Genomic DNA, 9,552 nt, shown 5'->3' on the forward strand with positions numbered 1-9,552 from the left:
GTGGCTCACCTGGGGTGCTCAAGAAGCTCTGTGGTGGGTGTACAGTAACAATTTGCATGATTTAAGCTGTTTAAATGTGTGTAGTCCATTTTGTGTGCATTAGTAGTTTTGATGCACCAAATCACATGCTTCTGTTACTGTGTGCAGTAGGTGTCACTGTAAAAATGTTCTTTAGTTCTTGATGGGGAGCCTGCTTACATGGGATTTTCTTTACTCCCAACCTCTCATCGCCAAATGTTGTGTTCCAACCGTTAGCTGGAATAAGGAAGACAAGTCATTGCAGCAGTGCAGTAAGAACAAGCTGTATTCCTTTCTCTTGGTATCAGGTACAAAGCTCCCCAGCAGGATTGTCCAGTAACGTGTCAGGACTCTTACTCTTCACGCATCCAACTGTCACTCTCGCGTCCCTCACGCAGCAACACGGGTCAGTTTAGCACTGGGCAGAACATGCTGGCCTTCTGCGTGGCACCCAGACCCAATCCCAAACCCTGCGTGAGTGCGCTGAGTATGTGACCAGCCACTGAGGTGGAGCTAGCTCCCCCTCAGTCAAAGACACCACTGGTATAGATACACTGGAAAAGGAGAGCATACATCTACAACAGTACCCCACTAACTCCAAGAAGGCAATTAGATCTTTATTGTTTGGGGCACCAGGATGTTTTGATGGCCTCCACTTTCTTGTATTGAATTAGGACCAGTCCATTCACATTTGAAACATTCAACATTTCTAAATGAATTCTGGACCAAGCAAGATGTTGCCAGGTTGGCAGTTAGGCCTGCTGCTCTGGGGGCTTGTGTGACTTTATATTAAATGAACATATGTTCAGCACAGTTGGTCCCATAGGATTCCATGGGAATGGGTACACTGAAGTGTTGGCACCGTTAGTAACAGTGTCAGTGCTTCAGTGAAAGGTCTACCAGTAGGGGCTTGAACTACTGGCAGGTCAGGCCTGCTGGTAGTTCACTGCCACTACCGGCAGACTTGCATTTTTCCTGTCCGTAAAAGGTGCTGGTAACCGTTGTTACAGCATGTTTCTCCGGAACAGCAAACTTAAAATGAGGGGTAAGATGTTGTAAGGTTTCCAAATCAGGTCCATAATCTTCTGAAAAGTGTCAGTCACCGCAAGCAGACTAAACAGCTGCCAGCACCCTTTTGTCAGGTCTATGCTTAGGATTGAGATGTTTTTAGCATACCCAAGCCATTTAATCAATTCATAGATTTGAGACACGAGATACAACTTAAGGCTGCTATTTTGAAGACCTTTCTTACGTCACTTCAGAATGTATACATTTCATCAGACTTCTTCACAAGGTCCACTTGTGAGGACTGTTGGTTTGTATGTTGGTTTTGGCAACTCGAGTCACAGCATTTTCTGTAACTCTTCTTGTATGACCTCTCTACGGACTTCAGTTATGCTGTGTGGTTTTATACAGACTAAATGCCTGAGTGTGCATATAGTGAAATAAACATCTACCTAACATGGATCTTCAAAAACACGTAATAGAATTGCTCTAGGAGCTCTACAAACTCATGTAGGTCTTGTTACTGCTGACTATTAACATGAGTCGTTTGAGCTTGGGTGTGTTTGAACCACACATTAAAGGTGCTTCGGTTGGTGCAGGGATATTCAGGTACTTCCGCTGATTAAGTAGATTGATATGGAAGAGTTGCCCCATGCAATTTCGGGTTGCTGTACCCAGTATTTGAGATTGCTTAGCTCCTCGATATCTCTGCCATTTGGCTAGCAGTTTATTATTTTAGGTTGGTAAAATGATTAGGTAGCCCCTATGTTCTGGCCCAAGCTAGGCCAGGGAGCCTTCCTTCCCTGCTTAGGTATGGGTCTGTCCCCATGGTAACCACCACCTCCACCCCCTAGGCCAGTTGGTTAGGGAGAGGTGCTGCACCTGAAAATAAAATTATGTTAACAGGAAATGGGCTACACCCAGAGTTTTTCCTTATAAACTGGACCCAGACACCAGGGTGGATTTGATCAGGATTGCAACAGGGGCCCCTCTTTATTTATAAAAACTCTTAAACTGTAATCCCCTTCCTAACATCCTGCTGATGCGAGTATCATGTAAATGGGAATCTGGTCCATCAGCCCCTAGCCCCCTTTCTTGGCGGATTCTTGGGGACACATAGGGGGAGATTAATGTGACAGACTCCCTACCTAATTTCGGTATCATCCACCGAAGCGGGAATCAAGAGGCTGGTCCCCATGTGTGGTTCCACCTCCCTAGGCATGCTCAGGCAGGCCACCGCTTCATTCTGCTACCTCACACCAGGTTACCTCCCCTCTACTCTTATACATACACTATATACATAACCTACTTAGCATTATTCCCTAATAATTTGCCCCACTCCACCTACTCGCTACTTTACTTTTATACAATTTATAAATATATACTACACTGCATAACATTTAATATACAAGGAGATATATACCTAAATATACATAAACACTACCAATGACATACAACACATACACAATTACACATATAAAACACACCATGTCAAAATGCTGCTGCCCTTTCAATACCTTATAGGGCTGTCTCTGGTGGCCGCAGGTGGTCTATCCCTTGGTAAATATGGGCCAGGCTGGCCAAACTGCAGCTTTTCTCTGTGTGGCCTCATCCACCATGTGGGCCATCCACATTCACTGTATGCCCTGAGCCATTCTTAATGGCTTTGGGTTGCCTCCAGCCCACTTAGTGGTCTGCCCATCACCACTGTGACCCACAACACTTGTAATGTATTCAGAGTGGGCCCCATGGGTGGAGCACCCAACCGCACATCACCACCACACCCGCAGCCATATTCACATGTTTTGGTGTGGCACCATTGGCGTCGAGGCTGCCCACAACACTGCCACACCCAAGCAGCATTCTTACTTCAGGTGGAGTCCTCATTGCTATGGGGACACCACTGTGATCATTGTCATGCCAGCAGCCTTCCCTTCTCATCACAGCAGCCCAGGGATTCTATTCAGCTGGGCTGCCATGACGAGGCAGCTCAGGACTTGCAAGTCCCTCTCTTGAACTGTGCTGTCATGCGTCACAGCCCGGGACTTTATCTTCACTGTGCTGCCCATTGGGGTGAATCAGGCTTACTATTCCTCACCTCCTGGGCCACCTGGCTTGCGTGGCCCGGGATGACTTTCTGAAAGGGCCCACTTTGCTGGCCACAAGGTGGTCCGACTGGGAGACAAAGGGGCTACCTAGTTTGGTTCTCCCCTTCACATTGCCTGGACTAGGCTGTCCATCTTCAACCCAGGTATCCCCACACATGCTTGCAAGGCACTTTGATATTCCTGGGCTTGTTAGGTGTAGCCCTCGGTTGGGTTGTCACCCATCATGGGCCTGTGGGAGCTGGCTGCTCCTACTACACAGCCCGGACAGATGTTTCACTCACTCGGGGGGTGGGTCCCCACATGCTTCCCAGAAGCCTTAATGTCTTTGTGCCATGGAGGCTACTTGAGGCAGCGGCTCCCGCAGAAGGTAGTTTCTTTTTTTTTTGTCCCTGCTATGTTTTCTTTTTCTTCTTCACATCTCCTGCAGCTTCTTTTCTCCTTTCCAACTATTGTCTAAATTTCCCCTTGTTTCAGATACCCTTTGGATACCCTTCCCCCCTGCCCAGCCCATTCCTCGGCAGTAGAGTTCCGTCTCTTTGTTTTTTCCTTCTTATTTTTCCTTTGATGTACTGGGTGGACTATTCCAAAATAATTTTTTTTTAAAAAAAAACACACACACACACCAACATTAAATAAATGATGTTTATTAAACCCTGGTGTCTGGGTCTTTATGTCTATGGTCCCTTAGGGGAGAAGCATGTAGCACTTACTTTCTGGGTCCTTCGTTTGCCACGGGCTAGAAAAAGTACCTTCTCCCCAAATTTAAATTCTCTGAAAGGAACAGGATCATTCAAGTAACGAAAAATCATACAATCCAGGCATTAGGCTAATTGTCAGGCTGAGTATACTGTATATTTCATAAAATATCCACATGATCTTCTTTATATAGGGGAGACAGCTTAAAATGGCATACACATGAGAATCCTCGAACATAAAAGTAACAATTGTTTAAAACCATCTAAAGCACCTTCGGCAAAACACTTGTAGAAGAAGGATAACATTGTGTGACAGTCGTTTTTGTTTTTTTTTGTATCGGACCATGGGCCTAAATATTTGGTAGAAGGAGACCAACTAAACGTATTAAAACAACAAGAATGTGTTTGGATTTACAAGATGAAAAGCCTCATTCCTGGAGGACAATTTGAATGTTCTTGTGCTCATGAACGTATGCATATGATTTTAGAAGAATTTCTCAGAATATGAAGTAATGTCACAGTTTATCTTACTTTTAAGCTTATCCCAGGTCGTAGTCGGTTACTGTAGAAGACAGACCATCACTTACTCTTAGGGGGTTGGAGGACTGAAAAAGTAAGAAGTTATGTTATGTTATGTTACCTGGACTTGTAAAGCACACGGTCGCCCAAGGGCATCATGGCGCTGGTGAGGGAGCTACCGAACAAGAAGATCAGTAAGAGCCAGAGAGCTAGAATAGAGTTGTTTTCAAGGCTTTCCTGAAGTTACAAACTTGCAAGTGCCACAAGAGGTTGTGCATACACCTATGTTGGCAGTGCACTTGGAGAATGTTGCTCTCCTGGAGATGGACATTGGAGTGAGGTATTAAGGGTGAGTGTGTCAGAGTATTCTATATGAGTAAATGAAATACATGAGAGGCGGAATAAGAAACTAGAACATATTTTCTCAATTCCTTGTTTTTGTTTATTTTAACAGCAATGTAAATGCATCTTGATAGAGTTCACCTACACAAAAAATGAATACAACACTGTTCACAGATCATGACAGAAAAAATGCATGAAGTAAACATTGAACAATACATGTGATGAATAAACAACAATTCACTAGGTATGTCGCGATTCACTGCTCATGCACAAAAGAGTGTGCCAGAGTGTGCGGACAGTAGTTATTCGGAGAAGACATTCTGAAAAGATGCACTCTTAAGTCTACCATTTTAAATTTGATTATTTCACCCTAGGAGATGCCTCTCTAAAAGATGTTCAACCAACCACAGACTAATGTAGTTCCCCGTTTTGGAAGACATATTGTGCTGTGTAGTAGTTGGTAGGCTTTGAGAAAAAGGAGGTGAAAAAGAAAGCTATTTGCCAATATAGTGAGTAGATCAATGTAAACAACATCTAATGCAAAGTGCAGTTGACAAGGTGCAAGGTGTGGAGGGAGCAGGTGTGTGTGTGTGTGTGTGTGTTTTTGTAAGTGTGTTGTGCGTGCGTGTGTTTGTGTGTGTGTGTGCGTGTGCATTTGCGTGTGTGTATGTGCATTTATGTTTGAAGGTCGGTCATGATCCAATTTGAAGGTCAGAGTGAGACACATGGGATAGAACAAAGGCCCTGAGAGCTACATTGTTTTTATTTATTTCATGGTATTTTTTTAATTGCTAACCATGAACAGTGTAATTTCTTAATGCAACCAGAAAACAAACAAATGGGACAAGGAATCTGATCAATCACAGACTCAAATAATTTAAGATCAGTACCGTGCAAGGGGAGAGGGAAGAGGAGAAGAGCTTTGGACATCAAGGAACTTGAGCAGAACATAGCAAGGGCATAAACAAGAGGAAGAGCTTGGCAGTTAGAATAGCTGCTGGTGCCTTAAATTCCATAAGCATATACATCTCTGGAGCAGAAAAATTCATGAGGTCATACAGTGGTTAGTACAACAAAGACATACTTATGGGGTAGTGAGGCAGTCCAGGGTCAACAGTGCTAGGCTAGGAAGCCTACACGCAGGATATATTCAGCAGTTGAGGCCATGGGATTTCCTGAAAAGTACAGTCTTTGGTCATTTATGAAAGTGGAGATGGTTATCCTCGCCTCTGATGGCGACCAGCACACTGTGCAAGAGGCAGGATCCAGCCTCTCCGACACTCCCGGCACCAGGTTTGTCTTTCCTGAAAACAGTGACCACTACAGTTTTAGAGCCTGAAGATGATCTCCAATTCGGTGCAGGGAGGTATGTTTGATGTTAGAACACATGCTGTTTGGGATTTCATTTCTCCTAGAAGCAGCATCAGCAAAAGCGGACAAGACTGACTATAAGAAAATCCTGTTGCAGGTCAACTGAACCTGATGTTGAAAGACGTTTAAGGACGAAGGAACACAATAATTAGACTCACGAAGTCAGTCTTAATGTCTTCATTCACAAAGTAATATTGACTTGGTTTTTCAAAGAAAGGTATGATTGAAAAATATATTCGGGTGGAGTTGGGGCTAGCAAAACACTATATCAAACTGCAATACCTTTATTTCGGCTGCAAGCCCTTCTTCTAAAGTATCTCTTGAATTCCCAGTATCTGTATCAGTGACAGCAAACTACCATACCGCTGGATGACTGCGTCCTTTGCTCTGATGAGAGTACCATGCCAGTGTTTGCCTGGAGCAGGTCCTATCAGTGGGCTCGCATGCTCCACAGTTTCTCTCTTAATCCTGCAAGCATAGGGTCACTTCCTCACAAGATGTTCAACTAGACCTTCTTCTCTTCTTCAAGTGTGGAGACAGGAAAGCCACTTTGCCGATCCAGCAGCCAGGCATCCTTGCTCCGACTCTGAGAATTCTGTTTCCTTCCGAGAGTGGTTTGTGCTGACAGAGAAAAGTGCAGAGAAGGATATGTGGCTGCTGCATCCGCAATTATTTTTCTTGCAATCTGATCCAACAGAGTGTTGTATGATGCACATTTTTATTTTGTGCCACAATAAATCTTGAACCAGTTTAATTGGTACTGCCAGTAAAGAACTTTCAAGATGTTAAAACCACTTCTTTGTTAAACAATTATTTTTTTTTGATCACAGGTTGAAACAGCAATTTTCTTAACGTTGTTTTACTACAAAGTGGGGCAGGGGGCCCCGCAGACCTACAATAACTATCCCACCCCACTTTACATATAGCCAACTGCTTTAGTGACCTTAGCTTTAAAAATTCTTCAAAGTCATATTGCAATTTTGCCAGCTCACCCAATTCCCACACCAACCCATTGGATGAAGCCTCTTTTCCAGCAGCAATGGATTTGATTGCACTAAAGCTTAAAGGATCCATTGAGAGAAGTAGAAGAATTATTGGACATCATTGGACATCATTCATCCTACCAAAGAATAGGGGGTCATTAAGAGATTGCTGGTAAGCCGCTGGTAGTACCAGCAGCTTGCCAGCAATCTCTGCTTACCGTTTCTTCCGCCTGATATCCCGGCATTAACAGGATATTACAAGCAGCGGAGTAACAGTACGTTCCCATTGCCATAGGACTCCATGGAATGGGAACCACTGTTGCACTGGTACCATTGGTAATAGTGCCAGTGCTTCTGTGAATTATCTGCTGGTAGTTCACCGCCCCTACCTTGGACACTCGGAGTATGCCGGTCCGGAAAAGTTGCCGATGCACGTTGTTACCAGCTCCTTGTATCTGGACCTACATACTACTGTTGAAGCCCATATATTGCCACCCCTAAGGTTAACAGCCGGATTAATGGAACTTTTAGCAGGCTACAAAGTGACTTTGGCCCGCTGCCAAGTGACGTTGGACTCGCGAACAAACACCTGATCCACAGAGCTGTGCAAAGCGTATCTTTGCAGTTCAAAGTGACTTTGCACCATTGCAAAGTCATTGCAAAGTCACTTTGCACTGCAAAAAGACACCTTGCACCGCTCTGTGAATCAGGGTGTTTGTTTACCAGTGCAAAGTCACTTTTCACTGCACTAAAAATTCCATTAATCAGACCTGACGTCTCATTGGACCTCATTTGCTTCAATATGCACCTCAGTCTCTCAGTCATTAGTTAATGAATGTGTGTTATTTGTATATCACTCTTTGACTGGGACCTACTATGGTTTTGTTTTATCACATTTTCTGTGAATATGATTGACCCAATTGTTCATTACTTGTAGACACAGTAGTGCCTGGTCATTTTTGTCAAAAGAAAACATCAAATAAATAAATAATAACATTGTGGGCACACTGTGCATCTGAAGTTTGTTATTCAGCTTTAATATTCAATGTTGAAAACTAATTAAATGAGGTATATAACCTATGTTTCCATAAAGGGCAGGCACTACAACTATCAGTTGTTTCAATTAACGTCTTGGAGACACAATTCATTATACATGTACACCATAACATCTTAGACAATATGTATCCTTCCAGCCACATTCCCATATAGCACAGAATCAACCTGAGTAAAGTGTATTAACATATTTTGACATCTGTAACAGGGAAAGAGCCACCTACTCATGCTGACATTACATGCTTAAAACTATATATTTTAAGAACTGACGTGTGCCAAATACTGGTCTGTATTCATAACACCTGGTAAGGCATATCCCCGTCACAGCTGTCCCTAGTTAGAAATCCGTTTTGCAGAAAATTAACTGTCTATTTTTTAGCTACGCAGTCTGGGTAAGACATTGTATTGCAGTTACTTTTGCCAAATGCCAGCTCTGAACATCCCACTTAGAACGTTCTTCGCATATTTACTGGAAACGTTGGCACCGTGGGCACACTGATGACTTTTCAAGCTCTCAATCTGCATTGCTAAGTAAAATCAAGTGTCGAGGCTTGTATAACACAGTTAATTCAACATATAAGACCTCATTCATTAACCAGAGCACAAGTTTATTTTTGGCTCCTGATTACGTTCTTGTCCGCAAACTATATTTTGTCTGCCAGCTCATTAGTAAGCCATTGGATTAGGGATGGTAAAACAGCAGCCACACAAGGGCAGCTCTGGGAAGTTGTTATAGTAATGTTTTTAACGGATTTGGGATATGAAAATAATCTCACAAAGGATTTTGCAGTCACCCCACCGAGATACTGGAGAACATTTATATGAGTGTGTAGTTAATTGTAAGGAACATTTCATATCTGTGTTCACCCATTCAAAACTGCAGGTGAGCTGGAAAAAAACATGCTTCAATAAAATAGTTATGATGTCTTTCCAAATCAAGACCCCGTTTCACATAATGTGCTCTAAAGATTATGCAAATAGCAATGTGCTTGGCATGACCGGTCCCCAGCATGCCTTGCATGCAGATGTTCTCATCCACAGAGAGATCATGCACAGGAGAGCCAGGCGGCAAGGGCACGGGTCTTTCAACCACCGCCATGCATGTCTAAACGTCTGGTGCACGCCTGTTCCCTAGATGTTCATTGCCACTGCTAGCAACGTGGGTGGAGGCTGGGCTGAAGCCTCAACCCGCATCAGTGCTGAGACCACATTGCCAGCGAAAGGCTTCAAGTGCTGTGTACATTGTAGTCCTATTTGTATATGTTCACCCTTGTTTCAGAGGATGAAATGTTGATACAAACAAATATGATCTAGTTATATCTGCACATATATTCTAAAGAATAAGATGGGCGTTTCTAGTTTGGTGTAGGGTGTAAAAAGAAGCAGTACTTCCATACTTTGTCCCGTGCCAGTCCTCTGACAATGCAAGCACAGGAGAAAGAAAAGCATAGGGAACTC

The sequence above is a fragment of the Ambystoma mexicanum genome, chromosome 6q, assembly GCF_040938575.1.
Source record: "Ambystoma mexicanum isolate Mex_15411 chromosome 6q, UKY_AmexF1_1, whole genome shotgun sequence".
In the NCBI taxonomy this organism is placed as follows: domain Eukaryota; kingdom Metazoa; phylum Chordata; class Amphibia; order Caudata; family Ambystomatidae; genus Ambystoma; species Ambystoma mexicanum.